We start from the raw sequence: 21,894 nt of genomic DNA, 5'->3' as shown, positions 1-21,894 counted from the left end.
ATTAACTTGTGTAGTTTTAAAGATATTGAAATATTGTTGTATCACTAGATGCACCTCATTAATCTGAAATTGTCCGTGTATTCAGAACTGCATTAATACTCTTCTGTGAGTTATTGTCGAATCTCAAAGAACGGTGACTTAGCCATCTATAAGACTACCTGACACTCCGCCATTTCTCGCAGCATCTCCTGCACAAAGGCCGTGCGAGTAACAGCCATCAAAATTATCAGCTTAGGGGTTTTCCCCATTTCTGTCAATGCGTTCCTTCACTCTGCACCTGCATTTGCCTTTACCGCTCGCACAACGTCTTCGTCCTGGCGACTGGTACCCAACTAACAAAAAAAAAAAAAAAAAAAAAAAAAAAAAAAAAAAAAAAAAAAAAAAAATATATATATATATATATATATATATCGGCCTTAACTCGCTTACATACCCGTAACGTTAGTCTTACGCTTATCGTGATCAATCGCCATAATCACTTGCAGACCTAGTTCAAACTTTCGTTGTTCATTGTTTCTGGTGCCAACCGAAGATGCCACACCACAGTTCGGCAGTGTGTGTCGAAACCATGGACATGCAATTTGCAACGACGAATCGCAGACGCTGGAGATTCCACGCCCTCTAACTCAGCACAGCAGCATCCTCGCACTGAAGTCAATATAGAGCCAGGCTTGGAAGCGCTGTGCCCCAGTTCGTGATCTCAGCCGAAGCAGACAGCATTATCATCGAGTAGGACTAAAAAGTTACTCAAGTCTCAGATGGAAATGTACTTTTGTAAATGTTGAGCATTCTATTTTGGGAGATGATTTTGTTAATTAGCGCATCAGGTGTTGCTTTAATAGTCAATGAGAGTTGTGAATTATTAAGCACTCCTGTGGCAAAGCATTGTATCAAATTAAGTAGATATTTTTATTTGTTTATGTGATAACGTTGGTTAATGTTTTTTTTGTCGTAGTCTGATGAGCCACCTTCCAGAGCAACCAAACAACCACCGTTATGGCCAGACGATTGAATTCGTCTGGTCATAATATTGTCACTGGTATTTCCACGAATGATTTTCGAGCACTACTACTAAACGTTGTCGCAAGGGGTATGTGGGTTGTTGTTGTTGTTTTTTGGGTGAGGAGACCAGACAGCGAGGTCATCGGTCTCATCGGATTAGGAAAGGAAGTCAGCCGTGCCCTTTCGAAGGAACCATCCCGGCATTTTCCTGGAGCGATTTAGGGAAATCACGGAAAACCTAAATCAGGATGGCCGGACGCGGGATTGAACTGTCGTCCTCCCGAATGCGAGTCTAGTGTGCTAGGGGTACGTGGGGGTAGTACCATTGGTGGAATGGAGGCGCTGGAGGGCTGTACTAGCACCGCCACAAGGGATATACACGGCGAATTAGCAAACCTCTAAGAAAATTTCGATCGGAAATTAATTACTGTACTTGGTGCAACTGGGTAAAATGAAGACACCTTTACTTGGCTAGTGTAAGAAGTAAGAGAAGTGGGTCAGGTCAGAAGGCTGCGCAGAATTTACGCCACGAAGGCTACCTGCTGAAGCGTCTGGGTGGTTACGTCACTGGCAAAACGAGGGCGCCAGGAGCCTAAATAACATCAACGCAGCAGAAAGGCAAAGGCACCGCAGTCTAGACGATCGCAGAATTGTTATGGCCTGTGTGATCAAACTCATTGCAGTAGCAAAACAAGTACACTTCGAGAAGGTATAAATATCGCTAACTTTTAGTTGAAGGCATCGTAGTCTGTCAGATATCTGGAAGATATCGAAGCAATTCAAGGGAGAGCTGCTGTATTTGGTACTAGTGCGTTCGAGCAACACGCAGATGTTATGGAGATACTTCGCGAACTAAATGAAATCCCTGGATAGAAGGCAACGTTGTTTTCGAGGAGTACTATTGAGAAAATAAAGAGAACCGGCATCCGAAACTGGCAGCAGAACGAATCTACTGCCACCAACAGACATTTTGCGTTAAGTACCACGAAGATAAGATACGAGAAATGAAGGCTCCTATGGAGGCATTATAGACAGACGTTTTTTCCTTCGCTCTATTTGCGAGTAGAACATAATCACATCGGACAACTTTCACATGAATCGCCTGAGTACAAATGACAGCTACGCCAATACCTAGCTAAAAAAAAAAAAAAAAAAAAAAAAAAAAAGTTTGTGAAATCTTATGGGACTTAACTGCTAAGGTCATCAGTCCATAAGCTTACACACTACTTAACCTAAATTGTCCTAGGGACAAACACACACACCCATGCTCGAGGGAGGACCTGAACCTCCGCCGGGGCCAGCCGCACAGTCCATGACTGTAGCGCCACAGACCGCTCGGCTAATCCCGCGCGGCCAATAACTGGCGTACGCAATGGTTCTGAGCACTATGGGATTCAACTTCTGAGGTCATCAGTCCCCTAGAACTTAGAACTACTTAAACCTAACCAACCTAAGGACATCACACACGTCCATGCCCGAGGCAGGATTCGAACCTGCGACCGTAGCGGTCTCGCGGTTACAGACTGTAGCGCCTAGAACCGCACGGCCATTCAGGCGTACGCAGTACTACCAACATCTATACACAGGGCGTTTCGCTAAATGTGTTTGCCTCTGTAAGTTACGAAGTAATAGGCGACGGAAATATTTATTGCGGTAGGTCACCATAAGAAACGTTACACTTTCTGCGGAGCTATAAACATAGTTTATTGTGTTACCATCAAAAGAGTTACAGCAAACAGATAATTTTTTTTTAAATAGAACAATAGTTGTTTCTGTCATACCCTGGAATCAGTAACACCAGATGTGTATACATCAATTTAAATTACATTCCTATCAGTTTTAGTTTGGGATCTACAACCCTTCAAAGTTTCAGGGGCAGATACCACACGCTGTACATAATACATGGCTGTGTGGTGCTTTGGTTCAAATGGCTCTGAGCACTATGGGACTTAACATCTGTGGTCATCAGTCCCCTAGAACATAGAACTACTTAAACCTAACTAACCTAAGGACTTCACAGACATCCATGCCCGAGGCAGGATTCGAACCTGCGACCGTAGCAGTCGCGCGGTTCCGGACTGAGCGCCTAGAACCTCTAGACCACCGCCATTGCCGATGTCACGGAGCAACATGCGTCCTCGATGCGCCGTTTTAGATCATGTGCGGATGTGGGCTCAGTGACATAAACACGATCCTTTAGATATCCACACAAAAAGAAATCTAATGGTGTTAAATCGGGCGACCTTGCGAGCCATGAATGTGGACCATGGCGCCCCAACCACCTTCCTGCAAACTTGTTGTTTAGTTCTTCCACAACAGCACGCGCAGAATGGGCTGGGTGACCATCGTGCTACATCCACATATGGACTCTCGTGTGTAGACGCACATGTTCAAGGAGACCACCCAAACTGTCCACTATAAACGCGCGATATAACTCACCCGTCAGTGCACCTGGGAAGTAGTGTGGACTGATGATTTCATCGCCAAGGATTCCCCATCATACATTGATAGACCACCTACGTTGCCGGTCGACAGGTCGCACCCACCGAGGATTGTCTGCGGCCCAGTAGTGCACGTTATGGCGATTCACTGCACCATAATTTGTGGACATGGACTCATCACAGAACATGACACCTTGTAAAGAGTCCAGATTGAAATTACGCATGGCCCATTCACAGAATGTAACTCTCGCACGGAAATCGTTCCCATGCAGCTCCTGGGTCAGTGACGGGCGGTACGGGTGAAACCCGTGGCCGTGGACTATACGCCACACAGATGTGAGACTGACACCAGCGAATGCAGCAACGACTCGTAAGCTGACATGAGGATCGTGGTGTACTGCAGCTAAAACAAACACCTCCGTCTCCTCACTTCTTGCTGTTCTTCGTCTGTTACCGGGACGCATTACCAAGCTACCTGCTTCCCGAAGTCGTCGTTCGTCACGTAAGAATGTAACGGCTGCCGGATCGCTTCGCCTAGGATATCTCACGGCGTACGCCACGGGTGCTTCAGTGGCATCGTGTCGGCACTCGCCGAGCATCAGAAACACGTCAACGTACTCGTTGTTCGTGTGTGCCATCTTCATCTGATGTCAGTAACTGTGCCACATTGAGCCCCGTTTGTCTGTGTGGCGGGTATACGGCCGTGTGCGGCGACAGTCGGCAGTCTAAAATAACAGCGCATCCAGAAGCTTCTCGCTCCGTGACACCGGCCAAGTTACAACTCGGCCGCACCACATTAATTGAAGGGCTTATTTCAATAGTGGTACAAGTCCATTTTTGTTCATATTGAGACACAGAGTCCTAAAGTTAAATGAGCGCTGAAAAATCTGCAGTTGAGATACCAGAAATATTCAAGCATATGGCTTCTTGCTAGAGATGAACCTTTCATTCTGTTTGTTTGGCTCATTAATTTTAGAAGCATTATAGACAGAACAGTGGAGGTAACTATTGAAATAAGCCCTTCAATTTTGAAGGCGCATTGCGTTATGCCCATCGTGTGTTGCATCTGCTCCTGAAACTTTGAAGGGTTGTAGCTCTCGAACTAAAAGTCATAGGAATAAAATTTAAATTGATGTGTACACAGCTGGTATTACTGATTCCAGTGCATTATAGAAACAACTATTGTTCCAATTAAAAATTCTGTCTTTTTGCTGTAACTCTTTGGATAATAACACAATAAACTATGTTCGTAGCTCCGCAGAAAGTGTAACGTTTCTTATGGTGACCTACCGCAATAAATATTTCCGTCGCCTATTACTTCGTAACTTACCGAGGCAAACACATTTAGTGAAACACCCTGTCTGTCCATATTGCTATCCCTTGACTTTTGCCACCTCAGTGTGTCTCCATAAAATTCCTAATTTCTTCTTACGTGAAATGTACTTTAGAGGCAATAGATTTATTCTGCAGTCAGCTTCAACTGTCGGTTCTCTAAATTTTCTCAATAGTGTTACTCGAAAAGAACATTGCCTTCTCTCCAGGGATTCTCATTTGAGTTTTCAAAGCGTCTCCCTACTACTTTGGTGTTGGTCAAACCTACCGGTAACAAATATAGCAGCCCTCCTCAGAATTGCTTCAATATTCCGACCTGGTGGGGATCCCAAGCACTCAAGTAATACTCAAGTATGCAGCGCGCTAATGTTCTGTACATGGTTTCCTTTACAGATGAACCATACTTTCCTAAAATTCGCCCGCCCTAATACACTCCTTACATGCTCGTTCCATTTCACATCGTTTTGCAGTGTTACGATGATCTCTCCATTGGCAAAATATTCCAGACTAGCTCCCATTCGGATCTCCGGAAGGGACTGCCAACGAGGACGTGATCATGAGAAGAAAAACTAATATCCAACGAAAAGATAGCGTTCTCCTGGTCTCGCCGTGGAATATCAAAAGTGTGAACATGGTACACTGTTAATGCAGCAGTCGATTTTTTTAGTCATGCGTCTTCTATTTCGATGCAATGCGTCACGAATTCATCTCATGAGCCATCCTTTTCACCTCAGTGTAGCATCTGCAACCTAAGTCGTCAATTATTTGCAGAATGTATTCCAATCTCTGTCGTCCTCTACAGGTTTACCCTGTAGTACCATGGAAATTATTCCCGCGCATCTTAACAGATATCGTAGCATCCCGGCCCTCCTTCTAGTCAGTGTTTTCCATGTATTTCTTTTCTAGTCTATTCTGCAGAGAACTTTCTTATTCCTTACATTTTCAGTTTACATAGTTTTCAACATTCTTCTGTAGCACCACGTCTCAATTACTTCGATTCTCTTCCGTTTCGGTTTTCCCACAGTCTACGTTCCACTACTACACAGTGCTGAATTCCAGACGTACATTGTCAGAAATTTCACCCTCAAATTAAGTCCTATGTTTGACACCAGTAGACTTCACTTCGCCAGGAAACTACTCTCCTTTTTATGTCTTCCTTGGTTCGTCCGTCAAGCGTTATTTGCTGCCTTGGTAACAGAATTCCTATCTTCGTCTATTTCGTGATCACCAATTGTTATGTTAAATTTTTCGGTGCTCTGACTTCTGCTACTTCTCATTACTTTCGCCTTTCTCAAATTTACACTCAATCGATTTTCTGCAGTCATTAGACTGTTCATCCAACATATTATGTAATTCTTAGTCACTTTCAATGAGGATAGCAACGTCATCGCAAATCTTATCATTGACACCTTTTACCTTGAATTTTAATCACATTCTTGAACTTGTCTCGTATTTATTATTGCTTCTTCAATGTATGCATCGAACGGTAGCGGCGAAGCACTGAATCCCTGTCTTAAACCATTTTTAATCCGAGCACTTTGTTCTCGGTCTTCTACTCATAATCCTCCCTCTAGGTGCATATTATATATCGCCTGCCTTTTCCTATAGCTTACCCCATTTTCCTCAGAATTTCCAACATAATGCACCATTTTAAATTGTCGAACGCTTTTTGCATGTCAACAAATACTATGGAAGTGTCTTGATTTTTCTTTAGTCTTGCTTCCATTATTAATGTCAGAACTGCATCTCTGATGTCTTTACCTTCTCTAAAGCGAAACTGATCGTCATCTAAGACATCCTCAACTTTCTTTTCCATTCTTCTGTTTATTATTTTTGTCAGCAACTTGGATGCATGAGCAGTTAAGCTGATTGTGTGACAATTCTCGCGCTTGTCGGCTCTTGAAGTCTTCGGAATTTGGGGGTATGATGTGTTTCCGAAAGTCTGATGGTATATCACCAGTTTCATACGCTCTACACATCACCGTAAATAATCGTTTTGCTGTCACTTCCACCAATGATTTTAGAAATTCCAATGAAGTGTTATCTATCCCGTATGCCTTACTTGATCTTAAGTCGTGCAAAGCTCTCTTAAATTCTGACTCTAGTACTGGCTTCCCTACCTCCTCCCGTCGGCTCCAGTTTCTTCTTCTGTCACATCATCAGACAAGTTCTCCCCCTCATAGAGGCCTTCAGTGCAGTCTTTCCGCCTATCTGCTCTCTCTTCTGCATTTAACGGTGGAAATCCCATTGCACTCTTAGTGTTACCTCCCTTACTTATAATTTCACCGAAGTTTGTTTTCACTTTTCTATACGCTGAGTCAGTCGTTCCGACAGTAATTTCTCTCTCCGTTTCTTCACATTTTCCACGTAGGCTCTTCGCCTTAGCTTCCCTACACTTCTTACACATTTCATTCCTATTTGACTTGTTGTCCTGTATCCCTGAATTTCCCTGAACATTTTTGTACTTCCTTCTTTTGTCTCTCATCTAAAGTCTTTCTTCTATTATCCATAGTTTCTTCATAGTTATCTTCCCCGAACCTATGTTTATCATTCGAACTGGCGTGTGTTTGTCTGTTTTTTTTTTTAGATGACCATTCCTTTCCAGCTGAAATAACTACTGAGCTACTTATTATCGCAATATCTATACCCTCAGAGTATTTCAAGGCTCTCTCTTCATTCCATAGTGCTTGCGTACTCCACTTACTTGCTCATTGATTCATACTGACATGTTACGACGGTCGTAATGGCCCACATTTTTTCAAAAAAGCCATTAATATACATAGACTAACGTCCTTGTTTTTGCTACACATTTGATGTTTATTCTGTGCGCCGGTGAAGTTTCGAACCGTTCTGGCAGATGGCAGAGCCGTAGTACAGCGTCAAAATGGCGTCTACATACGACTCACGTTACAATCAGTGTGCTGTTATTGAATTCTTGTGCGCAGAGAAAGAAACCGTGGTGATCATCCATAAACGTTTGTGTGCAGTGTTTGGCGATGCTGCAGTTGATAGGAGTATAGTTGGGCGATGGGTAAAGAAAGTTACAGCCTCAGGAAATGCAGGAACATCATCAACTTCGCTCTGGACGTCCTCTCACAACCAGTGGACATGATTGCCTCATCCACCCTACAGTCCAGACCTGGCACCCTCGGACTTCCATCCCTTTGGGCCGTTAAAGATTCTCTACAGGGAACACACTCTGAAGATGACGAGAGTGTCAGTCATGCAGTGAAAACATAGTTACGCCTGCAGGACAAGAACTTTTAGCAGCATAGAATACATGCTGTTCCACAACTTTGGCGTACGGCCATAGAACGTGATGGAGAGTACGTAGAAAAATGGGGCATGGACAAGACATGTTGATGTATATTGTCACCAAATTCTGACTCTTAACAATAAATATGTTCTGAGAAATAAAATGTGGGGCATTACTTATTGAACGACCCTAGTAAATTTTAATCTGAGTCTGCTCCTGGATACTTCTTAAATCCAGTATCTGATTTCGGAACCTCTGGCTGACAATGATGTAGTCTACTGGAATCTTCCCATCTCTCCAGGACTTTTCCAAGTATACCTCCTCCTCTGGTGGTCCTTGAACAGACTGATCGCTATCACTAGCTGAAATGTACTGCAGAACTCAAATAGTCTTTCTTCTCTCTCATTCCTACTACCAAGCCCACATTCTCCCGTGGCCCTTTCTTCTCCTTCTTCCCTTAAAACCACGTTCCAACCTCCGTGACTATTAGATTTTTATTTGCCTTTACGTACTGAATTACCTGTTAAGGGTCCCCATATACATTATCTAACCATGGGGCTCCTGCTTGCGACGTGGCATGTATACCTGAAGTACTGTTGTCGGTTGACTTTAGATTCTGATGAGAAAAACTCCTATTATCGAACTGTTCACAGTAACTCACTCTCAGTCCTGCCTCCTATTCATGACGAATTCTACTCCAGTTATACCATTTTCTGTTGATGTTCCCCTATAAGCCTTGTCTTTTCTCTATTTCACTTCACTGACTCCTGCTAGATCTAGATTGAGCTTTAGCATTTCCCCTTTCAGATTTTCTATCTTCCCTACCACGTTCACACTTTTGATATTCCACGGCGAGACCAGGAGAACGCTATCTTTTCGTTGGATATTAGTTTTTCTTCTCATGATCACGTCCTCCCTTCCGGAGATCCGAATTGGAGCTAGTCTGGAATATTTTGCCAATGGAGAGATCATCGTAACACTTTTTCAGTTGCAGGCCACATGTTCTGTGGATACACATTGTGTACTTGTAATGCAGTGGTTTCCATTGCTTCCTGCATCCTCGTGTCGTTGATCACTGCTTATTCTTCCATCTTTTAGGGGCAGCCACCCACCGCAATGGCAAGAGAATACCCTGAGCCTCTGTCCATTCCTCCAGCCTCTTTGACAAGGCCCTTGGCAGAACGGGGGTGAATTCTTATACCAAAAATCTTCGGTCTCCATTGTTGATAATTTTTATTCAAACTTTAAGCTGTGGTGGGGTTCGAAACCCGGATCTAAGACTTTCTGATTATTAGTCAGAGATGATACTCCCAATCCACGGATGCCCATAAAAATTCTGAGCACGCACAGAAATGGTCAGAGCTATACCAAAGCACAAGGGTAAAATCAGCAGAAATCATACTGGAAATGACAAGGTTCGCGGGACATGTGATCAGGATGAATGTGGACGGAAAGACCGAAAGTGTATAGAAAACAACGGCTGAGAGAAGATGCAAGACAGATACCAAGTGGATTGTCGAATTCAGGAGGGACGGGGGGATTTGGGGTTCAAGGTGGAAAGCAAATATAATTGGAGAAACGAGTACAGAGAATGGTGCCGGAAAAGGATAAGGGTGGTCAGTCAAGCAGACAGGAGGAGAGGAGAGAAGAGAAGACAGGAAATGGTAATTGTCTTGTAATACTTTATTATGGATATATTACGTAACTAACATATCCTTACTAAAGCAGTAAAAGATAATAATTATTTCCCTTTTTCTCTCGCTCTCGTCCTACTTCCAAACTTACTCTATCAAGTTTGTTTGTTCGCTGTTCAAGCTGTCTGCACAAGAGACAAAGAGTACAACGTTGTCCGCTAATAAACGAAGATGGTTCATAAATGTTCGATTCACAGATATTCCGTACTAGCTATCCCAGTTAAGTGATCTGTAAGTTTGCCAGAGGAATTCTGAGATTGTGAAGTCTCTTTGAATTACTTCTGTTTCATCTTCAAAAATGGTTCAAATGGCTCTGAGCACTATGGGACTTAACATCTATGGTCATCAGTCCCCTAGAACTTAGAACTACTTAAATCTAACTAACCTAAGGACAGCACACAACACCCAGTCATCACGAGGCAGAGAAAATCCCTGACCCCGCCGGGAATCTAACCCGGGAACCCGGGCGTGGGAAGCGAGAACGCTACCGCACGACCACGAGCTGCGGACCTGTTTCATTTTCAAATTTCTCACTATTCTGATGAAGTCTAACGAAATGAGATTTTCACTCTGCACCGGAGTGTGTGCCGATATGAAACTTCCTGGCAGATTAAAACTGTGTGCCGGACCGAGACTCGAAATCGGTCCCGAGTTCGAGTCTCGGTCCGGCACACAGTTTTAATCTGCCAGGAAGCTTCAAGTCTAACGGAAGCTGTAGCTTTGACCTATATATTACGCAGTGTACTTGCACTGGTTGAACCAGTGCCTTGTTTCTAAAGGAGTATCAGTAAAGATTGTATTGAAACTGAGTGACATGTTCAATGGACACGTATGGATCCCAGATGAATTGGTAATTCACATTGGAAATAATCCATTGTGCTACACCGTCCAACCAAAAAGTTTCGAGACTGATTTTATTCCCGACGTCTAAGCGACGTCAGCGGATTAACTACGGTGAGAACTTGAGCAAAAAAGGTAAACAAAGGTTTTGTATTCCACCAATCTGTTTTGAGAGGGCAGTGGTAAGTAGTGAATGAGCGGGGCCGCAGCGTGTTAACGTTGTTTTGTCACAAATGACAATGGACATTCTCCAGAATCTTTGGAGGATTAGGTAAGAGTGTGCAAAGTTCGTCCCGCCGGGCTCGACTCCCGCCCAAAAACGGTGACGTTTGAGTGCCTGCCTTAACACAACTGAGATGGAAAACGCAGACAATTCTTTTCTGGCAAAACAGCCACTGACGACAAGGCTTAACGCTATGAATACGATCCTACCACAAAACAACAACGTGCGGAATGCATCTCTGATGTTTCGCCAAGATCAAAGAAGGCGCGAATGTAACGCGCTAGTTGAACATCCCAGTGACGGGCTTTTGTGACAGTTTCACATGTTTGTATGGACGTTCTGTGCATTGTACTCAAGGGGGAGGGGGGAGGGGGGAGGGGGAGGGAGACAGGGAGGCTGTGTGGAACACACCATCTTAACTACTTATCTTGTTTCTTAAATACTCTCTTTTTTATTAATCCAGTTCGAAACCTTTTAGACTATCGGAGTCTATCCACTTTAAACCTAACTTATTACCTTGCTTGATTAAAAGTCAATGATTTATGCATGTACATGTTCTTAATTTTGATAAATATTTTGCGCTTATCCAGAGCAAACCGCTGTTTAAATCTTTTCTAGCTAATTTATTGTAAAGTAGAAGGACTTTAATGCAACATTGATTCAGTTTTGGAATATTGTCTCACTCCACAATAATTCTGCAACAGTTTTGCAAGTTACTTTTGTTTATCAGATTATTTTCAATATTAAACGTTTCAGTAGAAATACCACTGTCTCCTGGTCTTCTAGTTTTCTTCGTCCCTCGAAAGGCTTTATACACATCGCCTGATATTATTTGTGGAATACTATTATTCTTGATATGAAACTATATATGTTACATGTTGAACAATACAAAATGCATATCCAGAGCAAACTGCTGTTTAAATCTTGTCTAACTAATTTCTTGTAAAGTAGAAAGATTTTAATGCAACATTGATTCAGTTTTGGAATATTGTCTCATTCCACAATCATTCTGCAACAAATTTTCAAATTACTTTGTCAGATTGTCTTAAATATTAAACGTTTCAGTAGAAATTATGTTAAAAGTTTCTAGATATTTATACCGCGCTATTCTTGCGGTATGTTGTCAACCGATATTTCGGCAATAACGATATCACTGATTAGCTAATTGTCGACATCTGCGGCGATAAAGGTGAAACGTACTGCCCTTAATTAGTGAAAGGTTAACATTCTGCCACAATACGCAGAGCACTTCTGGAAAATCGCATAAGACAAAAATGTCTGATCAGAAGATTCTGCAAGAATGACACGGTACCACTACCCAAGGATTTTTAACATTATGAACAACGTTCTTATTTGCGTAGATCTTCGAATGATTGCAAATTAGTGAAATAATTTTTCTTGAATCTCCTTGAGAATGCTGCGGGAAGACTTGAGTAGCCCCGCCGTTAGGACTCGTCATCGTGCCGCCCTATATCTATTGTGAACGTGTCTAAACAGACTAGTTCGCTGACTGCTGCGTGGGCGGTGTGGGACGGTGGTGGTCTGCAGTCTTGCTCTCTGGAAGTGCAGCCCGGTATTAAGCGCGGCCCATATAGGCGCCGGTGAGCTGACGGGATGGCGGCTTTATTGCTCCGAGAGAGTTTCTAACAGGGACTGCAGCGGGGAAACCAACTCCCGGGCAAGCGGATGTATCGGCGCCCTTGTGGCTAGGCTACACTTACTGCAGCTGTGTGCGGCAGCTTGCCTGTCTAGCAGGCTGTAGCCATGCCTTCTGAACGACTATGTTGGTGGCACGCAATGGCTGAAGTGGCTGATAGTACACACACTGATGAATGGAAGTTTTCTCTACCTGCGCAAATAAAAAATTACTTATTGAGAAATGCAAAAGAATGACTTACAACGTGGTAGTGAAAACAGAGTGCCTCTACACAAGAGAGAACTCACTGAATTGTAAATTAGACAAATTATAAGTGTTAGAAAATATGCAAGAAAAAATTCAGGTCCAATAAGAAGCAGTGGGAGCCTGCAAATTAATTAGTAATGATGCTATAGATTAAGACAGAAATAAAGGTAACAGCTACAACAAGGACAGCAAATTTTATGTTTTATGAAAATTTATACAGAACGAATCACAAAACACTAAGGAAAAAGACACTCAAATATTCCTGGGACATTAAATTATCAACATACTGTATAAGAGGATTTGAAAATGATTTAGAAACATGAAAGTTAAAAGAAGATGAAGGAGTATAAGTAAAGCAAAAGTCGCGATTTCGACGGTGGGCCCGGCACACAGTTTTAAACTCCCAGGAAGTTAATGTAAAAATGTATCCTTTTTAGACTTAAGGTATTGAAGTGTGGAGGATTATAAGGTAGAAGTGATTAAGGAACGGGTGTGGTTTTGTCTGAAGAAAGAAACATAGTCAAGGATGAAAGGAAATAGTGAGTTAGAAGGAATTTACTTAATCAGATGGTCTCTTCTTGAACGTAACGAATGAAAACTCAGGGAAAGGCAAGTAGGACCTTCGTATTAGATTCTTATTTTGGAATACTGCTGATTAATACATTAGTGGCTATGCTTGGTATCAAAAAGTCAGGATTCTCTCTGCTATTCCCCATTAGTTTCTAAAGATCACTTACAAAAAATGACTGCCTTCCACGGGCGAAGGCTTCTAAGGAAAACACTGCTCACTAAATTTGATAACAGCTGTAGAATAATATGCGGAAAAACGCATGAAATATCAGGTTTCTGTCCTTGAATAGAATAACTCCTCATTTGGTGTATGGCGTTCAAAACTGATTGGAAAGCATTGAATTTGTGTAAGAAAATACATGCTGAGGTAGCCTGCTCTGATAACAACCTCTAGGTAGCTGCCATTTTCTAGCTAGAGCTGTGAGTAGACTAGTCTTCTGATGAGATCCCAGTGCGGAGATTTATGAACAGGAAAGTGAGTAAATAGATAACGTATTATAAACTGAGGAGTGAAACAACGTTAATGGGTAGAACAGAAAACAAACAACAACGATGGTACGTATTCACATGCCGAATTATGACCAAAAGAAGACGACAATAAGGAAATACTGTACATGACGCAACACTTATTAACATGTGAAGGGGAGTTTTGAATGGTTCAAATGGTTCTAAGCACTGTGGGACTTAACATCTGAGGTCATCAGTCCCCTAGACATAGAACTACTTGAACCTAACTAACCTAAGGACATCACAGATATCCATTCCCAAGGCAGGTTTCGAACCTGCGACCGTAGCAACAGCGCGGTTCCGGACTGAAGCGCCTAGAACCGCTCGGCCACAACGGCCGACTAAAGGGAGTTCATATGTTCAGTATTTGAACGTCACTAAAGGCTGTTTTAATACGTGACACAATATAAAACTGTCCTCTGCTATACACTTGGCAGAGTATGTATGATATGAAACGTAATAAAAATATAAGTAATGGAGAGGGTACGCACAATGTTTGTCAGACAGGTAGTTTTCTCTGTAATTTATAAAAGAAGAAATGGAAGAAATATTTATTAGATATGTTAACGTAATACACGTTGCTCTTTTAAAAGGTTATCAACATAGTTATTTTAACTATTGTACAGAGAGCTACAGTAAAAAGCTACAATTTTTTTAATATAGCATTATTTTTTCCTATCACAAGCTTGATGTATTTAACTCAAATGTGTACAAATCAGTTTAAGTCAGACTTCTATCAGTTTTAGCTGGGAAGGTAGAAACGTTGAAAGTTTTAAGGGTGGATGCAACTTACTGTACATAACTGACTGTGTTCAGATGGATATTCTGGCGGCGGAATGTCCGTTTAAGTGAGATGTGCAGACGAGCGCTCATTTTGGTGAGGCACAACTCGATGCGCCTTCTAGACTACTTGCGGACGAGCTGTAAAGTTGCTAGTGTCACTCAGTAACATGTTCCCTGGAAAAGCTGTTTCAGTTGCGTATTCAGGAAAATGGGGACTCGTTCGAGCACGTTACTAATATAAACATTCTGCCACCAGAACACGTCTGAAAACAATCAATTATTTACAGCATGAGGCACGCATCCCTAAAAGTTTAAACTTTTCTTACTCTGTAACTAAAATTGACGGAAATTTGATTTAAATTGTTTTTCATATTTGTTTTACTATGTATTAGTTACTGGGTATCTGCTAACTGCAAGTCAGTAAACAAGAAGAACCCGAACGCCACAGGCATAATTTAAAAAATTAAATTCTCTTCAGGGATATTTTCTGAGTATTTTAGTACAAAGAATCCGCTATCTTCAGTGGGTACACAGTAATTGTATTTCGTTTGATTTCTGACCCCACTTTGTCTCTGTGTCTGTGTTGTACTCAAAGTATTGGCAGTATACTGCAAATGTCAACGGTGAGCAATGTGTGTCCCATTTGGAAATAAACTCGTTCTGTTCATTCAAGTCGAATGATGTAAGGCGAGGCAGTTAGGCACGTAAAATGTTGCTTTTGTATTGTGCTTGGGCGTGCGGGTTCCCTAATCTGCAGAAACGAGTGGACAGAAACCTGCTTTGTATTGCTCAAACACAGTGGACCAGCACCTATACATCTGCGACCTGTCGTAGAGCGAAAACGTCCAACACACTACGTACAGCCCGTGGAACAACGTCAGAGGAGACGGCTAAGAGTCCCCAGACCGGAATAACCGGGATAAGACTGCTTTTTATTACCGTTGTCGCACCCGACATACATTTTAACTTTACGGGAGCATTAGTTATACCTTACGTTTACTATTATTTGCAGCAAGACGGCCAGACCGTGAGTTGTTACTGTACAGGGAAAACAAACGGCAACGGAGCCAGGTAACTGTCACTCAACAACTCATCAAAGTTGTGCAGTAGTTCAAGGTAACTGCTTATCGCGTGCCGCAGCGGTATAGGGGAAGCTCCAGTGCTTCAGCGGGCCTCGTCGGGTCGGAACTGTCTCTGTTGATCAGCCCTTCGGCCACTCGAAATCCAGTAGCCTGCTCGAAAACGCAGTCCCAAAATGACGAGGTTTGTCCTAAAACTTCAGTTTCTTCGTACTTGAGTCCCGTGTAGACATGCAATGTTCTGCAACCGCAGATTTTGTCGGTTGCTTAAGTTCAGTGTGTCTTACGTGCTCTTTGTATCTTCTTTCGATTGTTCGGAAAGCCTGCTCGGTGTATCGCATTTGCGTGGGATACGGTAAACACCCAGGCTACGGAGCCGCAAGTCGTCTTTCGCCATGCACGCGCTTAAGGAGTTGGACGGAAAACGCATTTAATGTCACGTCGAGCCAGGAGTTTGCCTATTTGAGTCTATACTTTGCCGGCGTACGGTAGATACCCCATTGTCTCATCCTCCTCGTCGAGTTCTATTTGCTAGGCCCGTACCTCCTACGTGAAGCCACGTCGTATTGGCCTCCCCCCGTATCTGTCCTTCGTTTTTAACACCTGCTAAATGTGTTTGAGCTTCCTTTGTAGGCTTTTTTCTCCCGACATTGCACGGCCCATGTGTGCCGGCGCACGTAGCACACCCTCACGCCATGGAGGATGGTGGCAGCTGGCAGCGTGGACATACAGGTCGGTGCACACGCTGCTTTCCATAGTGCGTCCGTTCCGCATTTTACGAATACAACTGTACCCGGCTGCACACCCGAGAATAATACAAACAATCGACTCGCTGGAAAAACTTGGGCTCACATTTTACGGTGCATCAAAAAGAACAATCAGCTCTAAAAAAATCATAACTATTATGATATTTGAGATATGTGCGTGAAAAACGTACTGTTGGAAAGAGCGATTCTCGACTTTTACATGGTTCCCGCTAGATAACAACAGTGTGCGTCCACTTCAATTATAGTAAAAAGGTGTCGTGCTAACAGAAAGCATTTTGCGTTCTACGTTTTGCGCAGAGCGGGTCAGTAATAACTGTTCAGCGTGACTTTCACACTACGTTTGGTGTGGATCCTCCTACACCACAGACCATTAGACGATGGCATGAACAATTCCGAGAAACAGATTGTTTGCCTAAAGGCAAATCGCTCGGCCGGCCCCGAGTGTCCGACACAGTCGTCGACCGCATCCGCTACTGTTTCAGAAGCAGTCGGCAGAAATCCATTCGCCGAGCAGCTCAACATGCCCTCTGGCATGTGTTGCGTCGACGTTGACACGTGAAAACGTACAAAATTCCGCTACTGCAAGCTCTTGGTGGAGGTGACAAAAAACAACGTGTGGAGTTTTGTTCAAAATGGCTCTGAGCACTATGGGACTTAACATCTGAGGTCATCAGTCCCCTAGAACTTAGAACTATTTAAACCTAACTAACCTAAGGACATCACACACATACACGCCCGAGGCAGGATTCGAACCTACGACCGTAGCGGTCGCGCGGTTCCAGACTGAAGCGCCTAGAACCGCTCGGCCACACCGGCCGGCTGGAGTTTTGTAATTTCGTTCTTGGCAAGATGGAGGATGACAGTCTTCTTCTTCGGTTAGTGTTTAGTGAAGAGGCAACATTCCATTTAAATGGAAAGGTTAACCGTCATAATGTGGGGCACGGAACAACGACATGAACTTGTAAAACATGAGAGGGGCTCTACAAAATTTAATGTCTTTTGCAGTTTCACGGGAAAAGGAGTATGGTCCATTTTTCTTTGCCGAGAACATTGTTACAGGAAGTACATATCTCGATATACTTGAGAACTTTCTTTTCCCACAGTTGGAGATTCACTCAACGACTTCATTTACCAATACGATAGGGTACCATAAAACTGGCATCTGGAAGTGCAGGAATTTTTAAATCAATGGGGTAACTGAACGATGGATCGGTCGCACTGGACCAAATGATTCAGCCTTACATTATTGGTCTCCAAGGTCACCTGACCTGACTGTATCTGATTATTTCTTGTGGGGCGTTCATATAAAAAGTCTGTTCATGTGACTCCGTTACCAACAACAATGAATGGACTGAGATCGGATAACAGCAACTGTGGAAGCTTTAACTCAAGACATGCTCGCTGCAATGTTGAAACAATTTTAATACCGCACTAACATATGCCGTGCATCTCAAGCGGGGCATATTAAACACCTATGAAAATGTATGAAAAAACTTTGTTAGATTCCCGTTCACCAAAAAACAAAATTCATTTCAAAAGTACAGACGTGCCAAATTAGGTGATTCTTTTTGATGCACCATGTATTTTAACGCTGATTTGGATAATGTAAGACAGTGTGACTGTACGAGTGACAATGGATGAGATCGAAGGATGGTGAGTGCGATTTTATCTCTTTTCTCGCATTTACTCCGTTTGAACAACAAATGTTTCTACTAACTTCGTATGGGTGCTGGTAACCTCGCCTTTGAACGTTTCCCACCCACAAACACAAAAACAAACTCACTCTCTCTCTCTCTCTCTCTCTCTCTCACACACACACACACACACACACACAGTAATGCCTATTTTTTCATTGGTCTCTTCTGTTGTTGTTGTGGTCTCCAGTTCAGAGACTGGTTTGATGCAGCTCTTCATGCTACTCTATCCTATGCAAGCCTCTTCATCTCCCAGTACCTACTGTTACAACCTACATCCTTCTGAATCTGCTTATTGTATTCATCTCTTGGTCTTCCTCTACGATTTTTACCCTCCACGGTTCCCTCCAGTACTAAACTGGTGATCCCTTGGTGCCTCAGAACATGTCCTATCAACCGATCCCTTCTTCTAGTCAAGTTGTGCCACAAATTCCTCTTCTCCCCAATTCTGTTCAGCTCCCCTTCATTAGTTACGTGACCTACCAACCTTATCTTCAACATTCTTCTGTAGCACTACATTCCGAAAGCTTCTATTCTCTTCTTCTCTAAACTACTTATCGTCTATGTTTCACTTCCATACATGGCTACACTCCACGCCCATAATTTCAGAAAAGGCTTCCTGACACTGAAATCCCTACTCGATGTTAACAAATTTCTCTTCTTCAAAAACGCTTTCCTTGCCATTGCCAGTCTACATTTTATATCCTCTCTACTCATACCATCATCAGTTATTTTGCTCCCCAAATAGCAAAACTCATTTACTACTTTAAGTGTCTCATTTCCTAATCTGTCACTCAGCATCACCTGATTTAATACGATTGCATTCCATTATCCTCGTTTTGCTTTGGTCTCTTAAAGCAAAACGAAAATGTGTGCGTGCAGTTCAGTTTGCGCCGTATAGTGAGGAAGCGCCCTCGTGCAGGCGTCGCGCTAACCACGGGCGTTATTGCTTGCGTGGCGACGCTCCGTCAGCGTCGGAGCGCCTCGCCGCCTCTAATTGCGGACCCAGCCCAGCCCAGCCACCTCGCGCTGTCTGCCGTTATTGAGGCTGGCCCGCCGGCACGACTAATAGCCGGCCTCTGTAGCTGCGCTCGCCCGTTCCAGCGAGCAGGGCCGCGGCAGCGGGCCGCTCCGCCACAGTCCCTCTTCACTGGCGTCATTTTGGTGGAAAGGGCAACTCGTCGTTGGGGTCCGTGTTGTTTATCTCACTTCTCTGTTACGATTTGTAAGATGGCAAGAACTATGCCCCTTACATGAAGTCATTAAAGATCACGTAAGTCACGTTGAGCGAACAGTAGGGCTGAACAAAAATGACTGACAAGGCACAATGCATCTTGTAGAGGGTATGGTATGGACGTATTGGAATAATTAATGTCGGGTGATGGTATTAAAGTAATTCACACGACATGAAAACTATGTGGAAATGCGTCGATTTACTGGAGGCTAGTTTATCCCAGGGAAGTATTCAGAGTTGACTGTGGCCAGCTGGGGAGCGGCGAAGGGAAGCGACAATAGACAGCTTAGGGCGGTTCCAGCTCTGAGAAAGCGGTAACGGGGCGCAGCCTCCAGCTGCCTTAAGATGAGTGACAGTGAGTGGGTGGTTGACCCCATTCTGGTGTACCGGGAAGCAGACGGAGAACTTGTATGCCTGTTGATAAATGTCCGTCGTCCCATTTTCAGTGAAACGTGCGAGAAAGCCGCGCAAAGCTATGGTGGAGCGGTCAACAGAGGCCAAAATATGCATGTTCGTGACTATAGCAGCTTCACGCTGAATTCACGGTCCGCAGAGTCTGAGTCAGGTGAAGAGCGACAGAATGAAATACGCCGGTCTCCAATGGGAACATAGGACCGAGGCATTAGAAGTACTCTCCTGGGAGTCAGAATTCCGCAAAAATTGGTGTTTTGTGCAGACACTAACCTTGATGGGTGGCCTGGGAGGGGCTAAATAACAGAAGTTGAGAGGAAGGGAAATTTTGTGGGAATTTGTTCACTTCCCAGAGCAGGGATTGATCGGCGCTAGGAAGCGATGCATAATTAACGCGACTTGCGCTACAATTGGCGTAAGTGATTTTGCTGGAGGGGAAAACCGAGGCGAAGAGCGGACTGGGAGAAGTCTCCGTAGAGGTCTTCCGTTCTCAGCTTTCCTAGAGTGCGGGCGTGGCGTTCTTTACTCAGCTTGCCTGAGAGAGAGTGAGCATCTCTGCAGTTTAGGACTTAGCAAATGGAACGATTGAGCTTGGAGATAGAAAGTTTTGGTTCAGCTATGTACTGAGCAAGATAGCTAGGAGTGAATAGATGAGCGCAGCCTTGCAGCACCACGAGGCCGGCCGACGTCCTCACAACGACGACGCCCTGCCACGCTCAATTCGGTGATATTGCACCCGCTCCGGCTGATTAATTTGTTGGATCATGTCGGCAAAGTTTCCACGAGGGTTTCATGGGCCGTGTATTGGGGAATTCATCTCACACTTCGCATTATGCCTGGGTCAGTCGATAGGAATTAATTTTGATTTATCGCGCTTTGCTCCACGAAAACGCAATTTATTACCACTGCCTGTTAGGAGAGTCATGTAATGTGATGATTGAAGGTCGGGAATTAAAATAAATTTCTGCTAATCGACTGCATCTGTTTTCAATCAAGTAGTTGAAATCCCAAGTCACTTTCTTAATTAATTTTATGTTAGACATTTGCATCTGGTGTTCAATAGCTGAATATAACATCAATGTGCACCCATTTTTAATTAAAAGTGATCAATTCTGAATCAATTAATGTCAACACTGCCACCGCAGTTCAATCAGGAGTCATAGGGCCTTATTACTTTCTTCGCGTTATCCGATATTGCGGCAGTTTTGCACTCTCTGTTGATCTGTTATTCAATTAGCAGGGGTGAACACACGCCAAAACCAGATAAGTGACGGGTGGGGTGTTACAGATTTATCGTATGGTGTAGAACTGCGTATGCAAACCGGTAGAAGAGACAGACGGTCACGTCATATGGGACAGGACTCTGCGAAATCGGTGCGACTGGGATAAGTTGTCCTTTAGCGTCGATACATCTTAGGAATGAGACTTGGTGCCAAGATGCACAGCATGTATTGTTCATTCTTAATGTTTAACTGTCAAACGGTACAGTAGTTTCCGCTCCATAAGCAGCAGGTTTCGCTGCTCGCTCGCACCGGGAAATACGAGTACAAACGGAGGCGCCACCGCCGCCAATTTTATTGCAACAGAACCCATGTGGACGGGTGGAAAAAAATGTGTCAGGCTTCATAATACGTATTTATATGTGTCGTGTATTATGCATTTTTTGTACGTGAATGTGAATATGCACATGAACTTTCCTAATCCTCCTCACACATTTCCATAAAGCGTGGCCAAATCTTAGTCGGGAAGTAGTTCTGTAGTATAGTAGTGCCAACCTTACTCCTGGGTAGGGGATCAGAGAGACAGCACAGGCAGGTCGAAGTCAAAGACGTTCCAGTGTCACAAGATTTGGGATGGAGAGGTTGGTCACGGCCAAGTGGATCGACCATCCCTCCCACCGGGGCCCAGGAAGACCTCTGGGTGCCCCCGATATTCTGGGAGTGTTACAGAAGACGGGTAAGTGAGCAGAAATGCCCTCAGTGCGTCTGTACGGATGTTCACGCGTGGAAGAGAGGTATTTGAATATTTGCACTAATTCCTTTATTTCCAGCTTCGGATTGTGTAAGGAAATGACTGTTCTCGTTCAATTTGGGAAATTTGACCCCCCTGTGTTAATGTATCTGGTCCCCAGTTTGCCCGTTATCCTCCTCACATAGTG

Source organism: Schistocerca serialis, chromosome 10 (genome assembly GCF_023864345.2).
Source record: "Schistocerca serialis cubense isolate TAMUIC-IGC-003099 chromosome 10, iqSchSeri2.2, whole genome shotgun sequence".
NCBI lineage: Eukaryota > Metazoa > Arthropoda > Insecta > Orthoptera > Acrididae > Schistocerca > Schistocerca serialis.
This window is presented reverse-complemented; position numbering follows the sequence as displayed.